The sequence below is a fragment of the Ichthyophthirius multifiliis genome (genome assembly GCF_000220395.1).
Source record: "Ichthyophthirius multifiliis unplaced genomic scaffold scaff_1120509251299, whole genome shotgun sequence".
In the NCBI taxonomy this organism is placed as follows: Eukaryota; Ciliophora; class Oligohymenophorea; order Hymenostomatida; genus Ichthyophthirius; species Ichthyophthirius multifiliis.
The window spans coordinates 52,231-70,546 of record NW_004086009.1 but is presented as its reverse complement, the minus strand read 5'-3'; the positions used below and the strand labels follow the sequence as shown (position 1 = coordinate 70,546).

General features: G+C 15.6%; 16 annotated features.

The window, feature by feature from the left end:
- Positions 1-53: 53 nt before the first annotated feature.
- Positions 54-150: a microsatellite.
- A 552-nt stretch (positions 151-702) lies between these two features.
- Positions 703-839: a microsatellite.
- Positions 717-758: a microsatellite.
- Positions 773-809: a microsatellite.
- Positions 781-809: a microsatellite.
- A 338-nt stretch (positions 840-1,177) lies between the features above and the next one.
- Positions 1,178-1,226: a microsatellite.
- Positions 1,189-1,234: a microsatellite.
- Positions 1,235-2,204: 970 nt separating this feature from the next.
- Positions 2,205-2,257: a microsatellite.
- A 2,461-nt stretch (positions 2,258-4,718) lies between these two features.
- Positions 4,719-4,760: a microsatellite.
- A 157-nt stretch (positions 4,761-4,917) lies between these two features.
- Positions 4,918-4,971: a microsatellite.
- Positions 4,972-5,667: 696 nt separating this feature from the next.
- Positions 5,668-5,711: a microsatellite.
- Positions 5,668-5,712: a microsatellite.
- Positions 5,713-6,269: 557 nt separating this feature from the next.
- Positions 6,270-6,310: a microsatellite.
- A 1,915-nt stretch (positions 6,311-8,225) lies between these two features.
- Positions 8,226-8,257: a microsatellite.
- Positions 8,258-9,669: 1,412 nt separating this feature from the next.
- Positions 9,670-9,726: a microsatellite.
- Positions 9,727-9,984: 258 nt separating this feature from the next.
- Positions 9,985-10,151: a microsatellite.
- Between the last annotated feature and the right edge of the window lie 8,165 nt (positions 10,152-18,316).

The window sequence follows — 18,316 nt, the reverse complement described above, 5'->3', positions numbered from 1 at the left end:
ATTACTAAGCGAGATAAATGAAAAGATATATTTTCTTCTCTAAATTCTTTTTCTTATTCTTATTATTGTTAATTTTATTCTTATTATTCTTATTATTAAATTTCTTATTATTATTATTTTTTATAGATTTTTATTATATTTATTATTATTCTTTTACTTGTTATACTTAAGGTTTTTATTCTTATATTTATTATTATTTAGGTTTCTAAGTTATTTTGCATTATTTAGCGAATTTATTATTAAGATTTAAAATCTAATTTAATTATTCTTGATATTTATTAAAATTGTTAGTTTTTTCATTTAAGTTGGTAAGACTACAAGAAAGGTAATTCTCTTATTATTGATTATTATTTTCTTTGTTTTCTTTATTTTTTTTATTCTATTAGAGTTATATTTTTAATTATAACTCTTTAAGGTTTTATTCTCTTGCCTAGTTTTTTAAAGCTAAATTTCTAATATCATTTAATAATTATTACGCAACCATATTAGAAGACATAATATTGTTTTATTTTTAGATTTCTGAAATTTAAACAGTACTATTGTTTGGAATCATTGATTATTATTTTTTTAGCTAGTTTTATATGTTGTAGTTTTAAGTTAAAGCATTTTATAAAGGAACTGTTTGAGAAGTAATTTATTTAATAGAATCGATTGAGTCCTCTTAAGAAGTATTAGTTTAATTGACGAAATAATGTTGATTCATTTTTTTTTATTTATTTTTTAGTGTTTTTTTTTTTTTAGTGTTTTATTGTTTTTTTTAATTTATAAATGTATTTTGTGTTTTTTAATTTTTTATTTTTTAATTTTTTTTTATTTTTATTATTATAATTTTATTTTATGTATATAGTAAATATGAATATATGTTAATTCCAATTTGTGCTTTTATTTTTTTTTAAAAAAAAGTGTTCATTAATTTTAAATAACGTTCACATATTTAAATTAATAATTTTTTATTTAAAAATATTTACTAAATAATATTTTATGTATAACAAATTATTTTTAAGTATCAACTTTTTTTATTTTATTTTATTTGATATCATCATCATTAAACATAGAGAAAAAAAAATATTTAAGAAAATACATTACAATTTTCTTAATAAAATTTAATTTTATTTAATTTGATTCAATAAATTAAGAATATTTAATTTTTTTTCTTTATAATTAAATATAAAGAAAATTAATATGAAAAATATAATAAATATTTAATATTAAAATTTAATATAATAAAATTTAAAAAGTTAATTTATAATTAAATTTTATTTTAATAAAAATTCTCTTAAGATTTTTTTTAATAATTAAAAAAAATATATATATTTCTTTTAATTTGAAATTGAAAAATATTATTATAAAAAAAGTACTTTTATTTTCCTTATTTCATTTTTTGTAATTATTTTCAATTAATAAACAATTGATATATTAAGTTTTTTATAAACATTCATAATAAAATAAATAAATATAAGACTAAAAATAAATATAAATAAACAATTATTTTTTGATTTTATAATGTATATTATCATTTATTTAATTTTTTAGATGTATAATAAATAATATATTAAAAGAAAATATCAAGATGAATTAAAATAATATTAAGAATAAAAATATTTTTATAGCAAATATAAAAATACTTATTCAAAATCTTTAGTTAAATATTTGTTATAAACTTATATAAAAATATTTTTTTAATGTAAGAAAAATATAAATATAATAGATATTTATTTATTTTTTTAAAAAAGTTAAACAATATATTTCATTTTTTTTTAAAAAAAAATTTATAATTATATATTATTAAAGTACTATTATTTAATAATTTATTAATATAAATATAATATATTAATTTTTTGTTTTTTTAATTAAAATTTATCTTTAAAACAAATTTTTTTTTTCTATTATTTTTTCAATTTTATTTTTTTATTAAAAATAGTGGCTTTTTGAACACATTTTAGATTTATTCATTATTTGTTTCATTAGATTTATTTGTATTTTATTAATCATTATCGATTTTTTTTAGATTATTATTAAATTCTTAATTTTAAATTTTGTTTTCAGAATTAGGCTTATTATTTATTTAAAAAATAAAATTATTTTATGCTTATTCATTCAATTCATAACTCAAATTAAGTTTTTTTTCATCTTCATTCTAAATGTTTTGCTTATAATTTTCTTATTTATTTTCGCTTTATTTCTTTTTCACTAGCAAAGGAGGTTTTTTAATTTACTTTTTATTTAATTTTATATATATTTTTATATATTTTTAATTAACCTAATTATCTATTTTTTATAAGTTATTAAAATTATTTAGATTATTTTCACTAACAATTATTTACTTTTAATCTATATATTTTAATAAAAATATAGTATTATAATAAATAAGTGTTATATATACCTTCTTTATTTTAATTTTAATTTAACAATTTGCTTATCTCTTTTTATTTTATTTATTAAATTTTGTATTCTTTTTCTTTAGTTTATAAAATCTAAGTTTTTTATTAAAGAACCTTTTATAGATCTTTTTTTTACTTTTCTATTTCTTTTAAATTATCTGCTATTTCTTTTTCAACTTTTTTTTTTTCTTATTCATATTTTTCTATTTATTAATCAATATCATCTTTATCCAACTAAAAAAAGAATATATAAAACATTTTTTTTAAATAAAAATAAGACTTCAATTGAATTTTATTAATTATTATTTTTTTTTTATTGTTAAATTCTTTCATTTATAAATTTTATTTTTTCTTCTTTTATAATCATTTGTTCATGTATTTTAATAAGTTATTTTTAAGATGCTTATATTTATTCATTTAAAATTTTTCCAGTTTCTTTTATTTCACTAAGTTTTTACCTTAAAATATTAAGCTTTTAATAAAATATTTAATACATAAAATTATTAATATATATATACATTTTATAAATGTTTTTGTATGTCAGGTTAATTAGAAATCGCTTATAATTGACATTCTTTAACTTATTAAAGGGAATTCTATTCATCCAAAAGTTCTTTTAATTGTCTTTTGACATCTTTTAATTCATTTTCTTTTTAAACTACACTTTATTTTAATTTAATAGTCTTTTATTTAAATAAATTAAAAATATAAAACCTTCCATCGTTATGAGTTATTTCGAGAAGTTATTTGATCTTTTCGATTTCTTATTTTAATTTTAACTTTTATAATTAAATTTTCTTAAAATTATCTTTTTTTATTTTTTCAGCGTTAAATTATAATGAAATATTGAAATTTACTTTTAACTTCTGAATTATGTCTTTCTGTATTTATTTGTTATTTTTATATTTTTTTTTAGTTTTCTTTTAAAATAATATTTTCTAGTTAGGAAGCTACATATTTTAATTCGCTTTTTAATTTCAAATTTACTTCAATAAATTTTTGCTTTGATTCTTAATCATTTTTATGCTAATTTCTTTATTTTTTATTTTTTTTATAATAAAAGAAAATATTTAAATGAATTTTTAATTTTAATTGATTTTACTCTTATATTGATGGAATTTTATTCTTAGACATTCTTCGAAAGGTTTATTTTTTGAAAAATAATATATTTTAAAGAATAAATATTGATTTAAAATTTTAAAATTAATAATTATATTATATTTAAAAATTAAAATATTGACAAGAGCTAATAATTCAATATTTTTACTATATAATATATTATATTTTTTTTAAAAAAAATGTTTCTAAATGATGAAAGAAAATGATAAATATGAAATTAAAAGCTTATATATTATACTTTTAATATTTTTTTTTTAGATTTCATAAAATATAAATAAATTTAATATAATAATATATATTACATGTATTATATTATAATAAAGTATCATTTTTAAAAATAAATAAATATTAAAAAAAAATAAAGTCAAAAGTTTTTAAAATAAAATAAAAAAAATGAATTCTTTATAATAATATTCATATTAAAGTTCAATAATATATTAATATCCTCCATTATAAATAGTAAACTCATCATAAAACTCAATGTTTGACTAAATAATTTAAAAAAAGACACGAAATCCAATTTTTATAGATTAAATTCCCATAAGTCAATAATAAATTTAATTAAATGATTCTTTTTAAACTTGCATGAGTTAATAATAATCAAATTTCGGTCGAATAATAAGAATTAATTCATAAAACGGGGATTAAGCTGGTAAAAATAGCATTATATATAAAAAAATAAAACAGGAAATGTAAAAAGAATAATTAATTAATATGAAAAAAATTTAAAATTAAATAAATTCAAATTTACAAAACATTTAATTAATATAAAGTAAAGGCGAAACTAATTAACAAAAAATAAAAAATTTGGAACAAAAATTAACTTAAAATAACGAAAAAGATTAAGCTTTTTAAATTTAGAATTTTTTGAATGAATAAAATTAAATCTTTAATACAAAAATATAAAACTTATTTTAATTTCTTTGTAATTTAGATTAAAAAAATAAGGAAAATCTAAATAAATTTGAAAACATATAAAATTTAATTCATTAAGAATCTTAAAAAGCAGAGTTAAAAGTACCAAAACCACATATAAATGAAATTTTCAAATAAATTATAGATACAAAAAGCATTGATTAAGAAAAAAATATTAATAATTTATAAAGCATAATATTATATAACCAAAATTCATTTAATTTTTAGGAATTTTATTCAGAAAAATTATAAAAAATAATTCTTTCTTTTGAAGAAAAACTTGATTCTTACTAATAAAAAGATTTAAATATAAATTAAATATAAAATGAAATATAAAAAATATAATTTTGGATAAAAAAAATGAATGAAAATTTACAAAAAATAGTTTTTTTACAAAATCAATCTCTATAATTAGAAAAAAGAGCTTAAATTTTATATTAAAATTAATAAAAAATCCTAAATTAAACTGTATTTAAATATGAAAATAATAACTTTGTAAACTTATAGAAAAAACTTTAAAATGTAATAATAAAACTTTAATGCATATAAAAAAACTATTCATAAAAATTTATAAATTTATAAAATAAATTAAACAAATTAAATGATTCAAAAATTAATATAGAACAATTTAAAACAAAATCAACATTTAAAACCACAAATAATAAATTTTCTACCTAAGCAAGCTTTCAAGAAAGACAACCTTTTATTCAAAAAAACTTTCCAGAAGAAACTATTAATTCTTTATAAAATATTGAAAAAAAAGCGTATTCTTCTGAAATTACAATAGAATAATTCGAAGATTACTAAGAAGAAGCTTTTAGCGAAAATGATAGTTAATTAGAATATCAAATTGATTAATTTAATTAATAAAGCTACTAATAAAAAGGTCAATATAATAATTTTCAAAAAATTATTAACTAAGTTAAAAGTGCTTTATAAAAATATTAACTTTAAATTATTGCTTGTTAAACTGATTAGAATGGGTTCCTTAAAGATTAGTACGGATTTTATATTTTCGATTAATAAGGAAAAATGATTTAAACTAATTAAAATTCTTTAAATTTTTTAATAGAATAGGGCTATATTTAATTAATTTGAAATTATATAATTTTCTAGTTATATTTTTTTATTTCATCTTTTTTTATTTTAAATATAAAACTTTAATTTATTTTTTTTATTGAAATTCTTTATATTAATATATGGTTTATATTTTAAATATTTATTAATTTTTGTTTTAAAATTACTCTTATTCTTATATTATTTATTTTTAAAAATTATATTTATTTTTTTTAAAAAAAAGTAATAAAAATATTGAATATCATCTATAAAGGTGAAGATAATAGTTAAAAATAAATAAAAAAGGAGATTTTAAATGTATGCTGGCAAATCGAATTTATTATCAAGATTTACATATGATTAATTTTTATAAGATTAAAAAACTAAAATATGTTACACATTCAATTACAGCAGATAATAAATCAATAAAAGCCTAAATTTGGGATAAAGCAGGATAGGAGCAATATAAATCAATAAAAACTGCATATTATAGAGGTGCAGTAGGGCCTTAATTAATATATGATACAACAAAATATGATCCATTTAAAAATTCTATAAATATGATTAAATGAAATTAGAGACAATGTAGTACATCACATTTTTATTATGTTTATGGAAAACACGCGTAATTTAAAGCATTAAAGATAAGTTAAATCAGAAAAAGTTGCATTATTTGCGAAAAAATAATAATATTGTATTTATTGAAACATCAGCTTTGGATTCTACTAATATAACTTTCATTTTAAATATTAATAACTGTTTTTTTAAAATTTTTTTTTTTTAATACTTTTAATGTTTTTTTAAAATAAATATATTAAATTTTAAATAAAATATCATTACTAAATGATAATAAAGATAATATGCTTTTAAAAAATGTAGAATATATAAAAATTATGATAATAATAATAATTAATTTCAAAAATAAGGAAAAATAAATAAATATAATTAATAAAGTTAATATAATAAAAAAGATGAAGTATTTTGTTTATTTATTTACTTTTTAAAGCTTTAATAATTTTGTTTAAAAAAATTAATGAAGCGAAGTATACTATAAAATTAAAATTTTAAAAATATTAAAAATAATCAAATTTATTTGCAAAGAATTTATAACAAATAAGAATAAAATTATATTTTATTTTTTAAGTCAAATATTTTAATAAATAATTCCAAACAGCTTTAAATAACTTATATGGATTGAATTTTGTTTTTATTTTGAATTTCGAAATTATTTAAAATTATATTTCTTTTTAATTTATACTAAACAGTTTTTATAATTAATATTATATTTGCTTATAATTTTATAAAAATGAGTATTATTTTTATTTTTTCTATTAAATTATATAATTAATTTACATTTTTGAAAATAAAATGATTTAATTTTATTTATAAATTTAGCGTAAATAAAAAAAATTAAAAAAATAAAAAAATATTTAAATCCGAAAAATAAATAAAAACTTAAACATTTAAAAGAAATTAATAAATTTAGAATGAAAGATTGCATTGATAAATTCAAGAACTTAGATTATACAAATGAAAGTTAGATAATGATTAATAATGTTCTTCTTATTGTTTTAATAATATTAACTATATTTTTAATAAAAAATTTATATTAATAAATTGTTATCGTTTCATAAGATAATGGATTAAAAAACTGTTTTACAATAGTAATAAAAGTTCACATTTTAGTTATTATTCTTTTTTTATGTATAAATAAATTATTTTTTAATAAATTTAAAAAACATAATTTTATATTTAGATTTGATGTCCATACATACATATAATATTGTCATATTTTATAAATATATAAACCATGCTTATTATTATAATGATTATTTTGATATAATTAATAAATATATAAACGTATATTAAGTATTGCAATTAATAGTAGTTTAGTTTACTCTGTTTATATACACATATGTTTCTTATATATGGTAATTTTTTTATTGAATAAATATTTTATTTTATTAAAAGGTTGACTATTTTAATAAAAATAAGCCACCATAAATTAAGATTTAAATATTTAATGTATTTTCTAATTTTTGTATATTTTTTAGCTTCTATAATGTTTTTTATAATTATTTTGATTCCTAATTTAAGCTATATTTACTAGTAAATCAAATATAATTTACAAATAATTTTATATAATAATTTATAAATTTAGTTATGCATACGCTTCAACTGTTACTTTTATAATTACTTCAGTATTTATATTATGTTGTTTTGCATTATTATAAAGGCTATAAAAATTACAATAGACAAATTCCCTTTTTAAAAAATAAGTAAAATTAAATTTTTATATATTAATCATTTTTTTATTATAGCTAAAATATTGTTTAATAATTTTGTTTGTTTGTGGTTTAATAAGAGTATTATACAATTTCACTAGTTTATTTGGATTTCCATAAAACATTAGGAATTTTAATAAAACTGAATGCAAAGATACATCTATAATTTTATGGTAAAATTATATAATTATAATTTAAAATTTTTAATTTAAAAATAGGTCAATAATACTTTTTTTTGTATAACTATTAATAAATATAATCCCTTTATTTTTCCTTACATTTTTATTTTTGCATAAATAATCTAATAAACAAATAAGTAATAATAATTTAAACTTAAATAATTTTTTTTTAAAAAAAAGATTAATAAAGTTCTAATAAAAATATAACCACAATAAATAGAACTTTAAAAGATAATTAAATTTGAATTAAAAAAAATAAATAAAAAAATTATTTTAATATTATCAATTTATTTTTTTAAATAAATATTTTTTTTAAAAAATAAAATAAAATATATATGTATTATTTAATCTTATATGATATTGATTATATATTATTACTTTAGAATTATTTTTTTAAAAAGTATATTTTATGCATATCCCATAAAAGATCATTTCTAAAAACTTATTATTACTTGCATTTAATTTTTATTATTTTTTTAAAAAAAACTCAATCAATTAAAAAAATAAAATAGAGCGAGTTAAAATGGATATTGGCCTTTTTTTAATTAAGTTTATTAAAATAATTATAGTAAAAAATCCTTAAACAATTATTTATGTAGAAAAACAGAAAAATAATTATAATTCCATATCTACTGTATCTGTTATTTTTAAATAAGTCTTCATAAGATCAAAATTCTAATTAATTTCTTAACTTATTTAATAATTTTTTATACTTTTTTTTTATTGAATTTTTTTACTAAATGCCTAAATGTTATAATAGGTCACTTTTTATAATTAAAATAAGTTATTAAGTATAACTATCTACCGGAATTTCTTATTTATTAAGCCAAGTTAAAAATAGTGTGTTTGATAAAAATATATTAAAATAGATACTTGTAGAGAAATACTTTAACTTTTTTAATTAATTTACTAACTTAAATATTTGAATAAAAATGAATTAATTCGTTTTCTTATGTATAATTTTTAATTATTTAATCAGATGCATTTTAAAATTGTTTATTTAAGAACAAAATTACAATAATATTTAAATATTTTTTTTTTTAATTACATTAGTCTATTTTTTTATATATTTTATTTTTAAAAAAAGATTTCATAAATACTTAAACATAAGTTTATTTATTAATAAGTGAACTATTTTTTTTATTAAATCATCTTACATATTCCATGTTACTAAAATAAGAATTATTATTCTATTAACAAGTTTCTTGAATTATTTTATAATTTTCTTGTTTAAAAAAAACCACGAAAGTTATATAAAAATCTATAAATTAGATAACTTTTTTAACTTTTTTATATGTTCATTATTTCATTAAATTATTATTTGCTTAACATATCGTTAAACAAATTATCTGCAATAAATAGCGTTTTATAATTTGATATAATTTATTAATCAAATTATTTTTAGTATAAATGCATTTATTTTTTAAGAATTATATTGTATTTAATATATTTTTTTTACATTGAATTTTAAATAGAAATTTATATAAATAAGATAAGTTGTTTTGATTTTTAAATAACTTCTATAATTATTAATTTTTTTAAAAAAATATGACTATTTATATTAAATACTCTTTATCTTATATAAACATAAGGACTTTTATTAATTTTTTATATGATGTTATTATTTTTGATTATATTTAAACAGTTGGAATGCATTATTTTTATATTTTTTATGGACAAATGATTTCTAATTTTATTTATTTGCTGACTTTTCTTTTTTTAAATACTTTTTTGAAATATTTTTTATTAAAAATATTATTTATTCAAATATACTTATGTATAAAATTATTAAACAATAAATAATTATTTTTAACCATAAATATCTTAATGTTTTTAATATAAAAAAATATTGAATTAAAAAATATTAAAAACATTTTTATTATCAATTAATTAATTGTAAAATTATAAATAATATTTAGTTTTTATAAATTAATTAAATCAAAAACATAATTATTTTTAAAAAATAAATTTTAAATACAAAAATACAATTAATTGAAAATAAAATGTTAAAAAAATTATAAAATAAAAGTTTTTAAAACAAATAAATTGAATAAAATAGTTTTTAAGATTAAGATTTTTAAAATAATAGATTAAAATAAAATAGCTTTCAAGGTTAAAGTATGTTAAAAGAGAGATCAAAATAAAATAGCTTCCAAAATTAAAGTTTTTAAAATGACAGATTCAAACAAAATAGTTTTCAAGATTAAGGTTTTTAAGGCATTAATTTTTCAAAATATGAATTTTTAAATAATAATATGTATTAAATTTAACAAGAAAATAACTAAATAATGTAAAAACAAGAAAAAATCATTATATAGAACAACAGTACTATATAAGATATTATAAAATGTATCTAAAAAGCTTCTAAGTTAAATAAGCTTGATATCTTTTTTCTTTTTATTCAATAAGATACTTAATACACTCGTTTATTAAAAAAGTAAAAAATAATTTTTTTGAATAATAAACATTATTTTACTTATAAAATATTAGTGAAGAATAACTTGAAAACTTTTTAAATTAATTAAGTATACAGGTAGAAAATTAATAAATAAACTAACTGTTTACTTATTTTTTAGACAAAGTAAGTAATTAAATGGGATACATGAATTTAGCATATAAAGTATATGGATTAAAAAAGCTTATATAAAGCCACTTTCTTTATGATATTTAATATAGAAAAAGCTCCATAAGTACCTATTTTAAATATATATTAGAGTTCAACAAATTAAACCAAAACGAATAAAACTCAAAATAAGTTTAGACTCAGTTAGATTACGATTAGTTCAATTCTATTTTGGAAGAACATTTGTTTTTAATAAGAATTTCCTAAAAGGAAATAAGCCAAATTTTTAATGAAATTTCTGATCAATAAAAGATATCTCAGAGCAATAATTTTAAAAGTTTTTAAATTTAAATCAAAATGATTTTAAAATAAGCAGTAAATTAAATCGAAGCAATAAACGTTTAAGCTAACAGCAAAATATTAATTGATCTATAATAAAAATGTCAATAAATAAAAATTCTTTCAATTGATTTTTTTGCCTGTTTCGATAATTCAGAAAAGTTATTATATAAATTATAAGACTTAGAACTTGCATTAACTTCTATCGGATTTTAATTAAATAATTAACAAATTGAAAGTCTTTATTATTAATATGGATTAAGCGGAATTATGAATTGTCTTGAAATTGTCGTTTTTATTGAATAAATCGAAAAAATTTTCAACAAGTTATGCTTTTATATAATGAAGTGCAAAAAACTTAATTTTGATTAATTTTTTAATTTTTTTTTAGAAAAAGATTATTCTAAATGGAATTTGTATTCAGTTAGTAAAGTTTTTTAGTTTTTTAATGTTAGCTTTTCAGATAATAATGAGTAACTTTTGAAAATTTAACAAGAAATCTGCTGCAAAAATAATTCCTAAGAAATAAGTAGTCAAACATTATTTGAATATTTGAAAATCAGTCCAAACATAAATGAAGATCAACATTAGTATATTTATTAAGATTAACTTGTGGAAATCAAAAATAAAATAAATGATTATAAAATTAATAAAAAAGCCTTTTTGGAAAAATAAAAGGAAGAAGAAAGTGATGAAGGATAAGATGATGATGACGAAGGAAGGTTTTAAAGATAAAAAAGGAAATAATTTGTATAGAAAAATTTTTAAAAGGCAGCTATTATACAAGATGAAATAAACAAAATTTACAACTATAATAATAAATAAATTGCTGACTTTTTTTTTCCTAAAGGGACTTCTCCATTACTTGAAAAAAATTAATTCATTTAAAAATGCTTTTAATTGTTCTAAAACTAAAATTAATAATTAGAAAATGAATATGAATAATAATAAATAATAGCTTTTGAAGAAATTGACTATATAAATTTATTTAATTGCATAGATTTAGATAATGGAGGAAGTTTAACATATTCAGAATTCAAATAATACTTCCAAGAAGGAAATTTACAAGAACAATAAAACGAAGAAGAAGAAGAATATTAATATGAAGAACAATACATACAAGAAAAGAAAAAAAGCAACTAAATAATATTTATAAATGAAGAAATGGAAAATGAAATTTCTTTTCTTTTTAAAGAAGTAGACATAAATGGTGATAAGTAAATCACAATAGAAGAATTATCTTCGATTTTTCCAAAAATTGGCATTTAAATTTCCTCTGATGAATTAATAAATTACAAATAATAATACGATAAAAATCGTGATGGGACAATAAATTTCCAAGAGTTTAAATAAATAATGCAAGAAAAAATCCTAAGTGAATTAATGACAGTTGAAAACATAAAAAACATTTTAAAAAAATAATTCAAAAAAATAAATGTAGAAAATTCAAATAAATTAAATATTGTATAATTCCATTTACTATTGAAAAATTTCGGAGTAGACTTATAATAAGATGAACTTGAATAATTATTTAGATAAATAGATAAGGACTAAAGCAGATATATTGAACTTAATGAATTTCTAAATATTTTAGACGAATCCGAAAAAATATCTTCTTTAGCCTAAAAAGCCATTTTTAAAATAAAACAGTAAAATAAAATACAATTATAGGATCTTATATAAACTTTCAAATGCATGCCAAAGAATTTCCGTTTATCTTTTTTTAGAAAAATGCATCAAAAAAAACTAAACACCCCTTCAATATGTCTATTACCAACTCTTAACGAAAAATAAGTATATTAAGATTTACATTATGTAAAAAATATCCCAGAAGATGCAAATTTGTCAGTTTTGGATAATTAATACTGTCCTCCAAACTAACTTTTAATTGAAATAACACTAAATTTTGCTGAAGGAGTGCCTTTTCCAGATATTAAATAATTTCCGTCTAATAAAATTACGCACAGAAAAATCTATACAAGTCTATATGATGCTGGGAAAAATTCCTTTATTGGAAATACTTGCAGAGTGGAAGCTTTTTGGAATATTTAAAAATAGCATAAATGGATTTTCGAAAATAAAAATGACGAAAATACAATTATAATAAAGCACAATTTATATGAATAAAATAAATTCGCTAATCTCTAATTGTGTATAGAATTTGTAATGCATTATATTCCTCCAAATGCCTCTACTTCCCTTAGAAACGATATTGAAATTTCAGTTGCATATGTAAATATTCCTATAAGTAGTTTAAAGTATAATTTAGGGCAAAATTTTAATGTGAATCTTTAAGGAGGAGAACCTTCGAAGCCTATAAATATTGATTTGGAAATTTATTCTGAGAAATAATCGGCTTGTTGTTTTTGTTTTACCTAAAAAGAAAATAAAAAGGAAATTTTAAATCCTATACTAAATTTAACGGTTTTAAATAATAAATACCAAGGAACTAAAATTGGAAGTTTTTTGAATATTTTGCCTGATATTATGCTAATTAAAAAAAATGGAGTAAGTTTTTATGCTATATAGAGAGAGTATTTTGGGTTTAAAAGTATTAATAAAAAAAAATAAGTATTAAAAAATTTAAACTAGGATAAAAATTTGAGTACTTTTTAAAAACTAGTTGATTGCTAAGATACGCATAATTATTTAGTTTATTTCTGGAATAATCAAATATTGTAAATTTTTTATTTGCATATATTTTAAGAATAAAAAAAATAGATCTAAAGTTAATTAATTGGAAGAATAAAAAAAATGCTTTGTCACTATGATGAGATTTTTTTAAATTACGTTAAATAATGAGTAATTCAATTTTAATAAAGGAGATCCTACTGCTAATTTGTATTGTTTTTAGAATTTATTTTAAGATCGAATGGCTCTTTTATATGCTACATGCGAAAATATTCTATTTTCTTTAGGATTATCGAAAAAAAAAGATATGTAAATAATATATCGTAATAAATTTATTATTATATTTTTCTTTTAAATATAGTCTATTATAAGTTATATTTTAAACAAATTAAACACCTTCGTTTTGCATTGAAGATTATTTAAATGAAGATGATGATGATTAAAAAGACTTTTTAATGGTTGAATAACATTTTGAAAAAAAACTATAATAAATAAAAAAACAAAGACAATTTTATTGATTTTTATACATAATTTATATATGTATATGTTAAATATTTTTAATCTAATTTTAAATTTTTATATGTAAAAAATTATATTAATTCAATCCATATTATAAAAATTGCTAAAATATTATAAAAAAATGTATTAATAAATACTTTTATAAATATTTTATTTTTAAATTATAAAATTATCATATATTATTTAATAAATATTAAGAACAGTACATCATTTTTTTTATAATATCTGACTAAATATACCAGGCCTTAAAGAGTTTATTCTTTACAAAATTATTTGGCCATAAGATTTTTTTATTAAATTTTATTTTATATATGATCAAGTATTTAAAAATTACAATTTGTATGAACAGAGTATATTTTTTTACCATTAGTAAGCGAAATTTAATTTTAAGAATCTTTTTTTTCTTATCCTTTTTAAGATTTTGGAGATTATTTATTTTTTTAATTTTATATTTCTTATTTGAATGAACATATTTTTTGGGGAGTTAAAATCTTATTTTAAGAAATCAGATTATTATTTTAAAGACGAGGTGATTTACTTGCATTTATTTTAATTTTTTAATTTAATTTCATATTATTTAGCTTATTAAAATCTATTTTTTTATTATCTTTACTAGAAATACATATGATTTTTGGTAAATTTAAGTTTTCATATCTATTATTTATGCTTTATTTTTATTCTTATTATTATGTATTTTCAGTTATTAAAATTTAAGTATATTCTTTCTTTTAAGAGTCATTATTATATTTTTATTATTATTCTTCAATAGTTTTTTAAGTTGATTAAACATTACATAAATTAAAACTTTCTTCTAATTAATTATTTTTTTATTTAAATTTTTTAATTCTTTTATCAATTTATTATTTTTTATGCAAATATAAATTAGGAAATATATTCTAAATATTAACTCTATCATCAAACTCTAATTTTAAAAGTCCTTTTTTTTTAAGTTATGATTTTATATCTTATTATAATTATTCATAACTATTGCATCCTAAGTCAAAAGTGCCTTCAATAACAAATTATTATTTTTATTATTATTAAAATGTATTATCTGTGTTTTTATAATAGTATTTATTTACATCTTGCTTTATATTATTACTGCTTTAGTTTATTATTGAAATATTTTAAGAATTATTTTATAATGAACCTGATTCATTGAAACTTTAATTTATTTGATATTATTGATTATTCTTTTTTATATATATATTTAATTTTAATATTTTAATATATATAACTTATATATAAAATGTTACTTTATTTTTATTATATTTAAACTATTTGTAATTATTAATTGATTCTTTTTCAGGAATTAATATATAGAGTAAAGAATTAACTTATTTTTTTACAATTTCACATATTTCTTGGTCATCTTCTTTAGATAAATTTCCTTCCTTTTGTTTTTATTTTAAAAGTTTGATTTTATTTTACAAATTGGTTTGTTATAATAACTTTTCTTAATTATTTAATTAAAAAATAGGCTTAAGTTTAATTTATTTATTTTCTTTTAACTAAACATCATCATCTTCAGTATTTTTAAGAATTATTTTTTCAATAATATTATTCAAGTATTATTTCAAAAACTTATTTTTGAGTAATTAATTATTATTACTTCTAGAATATTTGATTTCTTCTTTTTCGAATTCCGCATAAATTTTATCCATTTATTTTTTTAACTGTTCGTTTCTCCTTTATTCTTTTAAGACGTAAAGTTCCTTTAAACTATTAATTGTATCCTTAGGAAATTTCATTAAAAACGAAGTTTTTTATACTACATAAAATTTAGCTTTTTGACTTTTTACAACAGCCGTATATTTATGATTATTTTCTAAAAGAATTTCTTCACCAATAAACTATTATTGCGTTATTTCTGAAATTTTAATAGTATAAGTTTCATTTTTTTAATAATAATTATTTTTCAAAATATCCTTCTAATGTAAATTTATTTACAATTCGACTTCTCCTTCTACCAAAATAAAAATTAAATAATTATTTTAATCCTTAATTGTTATTTTTTCATATTTAGAGAATGTTTATTCGTCAAAAACATAAGCTAATTATTCCATTATTTAAGACGAATTTACATATTTTAAACCTGGCACGACCCTTTTTAAAATTTCTAGTTTGTTTAAATGTCCACTAACAATCATTTTTTTTATTGCAAGAAAATCTTCTCTCATAATTCTAAAATTTAAAATTAAAAAAAATATTTGGAAACAAAAAAAAACACTAAAGTTTCACATGGTTATGTTGCATATACAGTCGCCATTCGAATTCCTCCTTCTTCTAAAATTGCTTTTTCACCAAAACAAAAACCTGATTTTAAAGTCGCGACTACATCACCTAATAAACTTGGATCAAAATGAAAATTTTTTGATTAAGATTTTGTAGTTTAAGGAGGAGTAGATGGATCTTTTATTGATTTGGAGTTTTATCTGTTTATTTCTTCGAAAATGTTTATTTTCTTTTTAATTGCTACTGCTACTTCACCTTCTATTATTACGTACATTTTTCCGTTTGAAGGGTCTTTTTCTTTAAATATTATTTGGTTTAAATCTATTTTTTCGTATTTGATTGTACGCCATATCTATTTTTATTTTATTTTTATTTTTGAGTTATTTTTTACACTTGATATGATTAAATCTTTATGTTCAGCACCAAATTAATCTATTAGCTTACTAAAAAATGTTAATTATTGAAAATATAAATGAAGTAAATTTGCTTCTTCTAATGATCTAGGTAAATTTTAATCTTTTAAAATTCCTAATATATTTTCATTTATACCCTTTTTAAAAAATAAAAAATAGAATAAATAATTTTTACCATTTTATTAATAAAATAATTCTAATTATTATTAAATTATCTGCGTGGGTAATTTTTTTTTTTCTTATTATAAATATTAATAAATTATTATTTAATTTTTATTGCTTTATTTTTTTAAGGTAAATTCTATATTTAAATTTAAATATTATAACTTGTGTTATAAAACAATAAAAATAATTAAATAAATATAAAGATATTTTTAAGTTAAAATAAAAAAGCATATATTTTAAGTTTTAGTATAAAAAATCTAATCTTAAAAGATTATTATATAATGATATAATGTATTAAAAAATTCATGTTATTATTATATTTTATAATATTTTAACGAATGAAATAAATATTTATTAAAAAATGCTATAATAAATATTATAAATTAATAAAATATATTAATTGGGTTTATTTAAGATTTTCATAATTCTAAATTTTATTTATAGTTATTGTCTAAATATTTTTAGCACAAAAACTAGATAAAGGTATGAATTACTTTCCACAAATTATAATATATTAAACAAAAATTTTATTTTAAATAAAATATCAATATTATAGAAATTTTGATGATAATAATAGTATTTATAATTATTTTAAATATATATTAAATACTTAATTAACAAATGAAATATTAATTAAATATTATTCAAGTCCTATATTTAAACATTATATTATTTGTAATTTAAATGCATTATTTTTAATACATTAAACATTTTTTTATATTAATTCTAATTTTTTGAAATTATATTATATAATAAAATTTAGAATAAAATATATTATATGTTTATTGTTACTTTTAATTTTTTTTTTATTAAAATTATTTTTAATTGTTTTAAAACTATCCTATTTAATTTATTTTTAGCTAAATTAAAATTTTAAAACTATATTTAAATAATTTTATTTACTTTATTAATAGGAAAAGAATAAATTAATATAAATTTATATAAATTTACAAATAAATAATTAATAATTTTTTTTTTACATATTTCATATTATTTAGATTATTTTTAGTTTATGTATGATAATATATAATAAAATTTTTTAATTAATAAAAAAATAAATCTTTTTATAATCTTTTAATTCAATTTATATCATTGTGTAAGTATTTAAATTTATTGATTTTATTGTAAAAAGAAACAAGTAATAATTATATAAAAATAATTGTTTTTATATTTTTTTTTCTTATAAAACATTTATTCTATCTTTATCTAAATAAGTTATTTTAAAAATCACTTACATTAAATTAAAAAAAATCAGATATTTTTACAATTGCAATTTTAATATTCAAAAAAAAAAAGGATAAAAATTAAAAATAATTATATATTTATATTAAAAATTTATAAAAAAATATAACATTAAAAAATAAATTAAGATTTATAATGTAAATTTATATTTTAATTTAATAAAAATAAATAAAATAAATAAATTTATTGATAAAAATATATAAAATAAATAAATAAAAGTATATTAAGATATAAAAATTAATAAATAAATATATATACCTAGATAAAAATATAT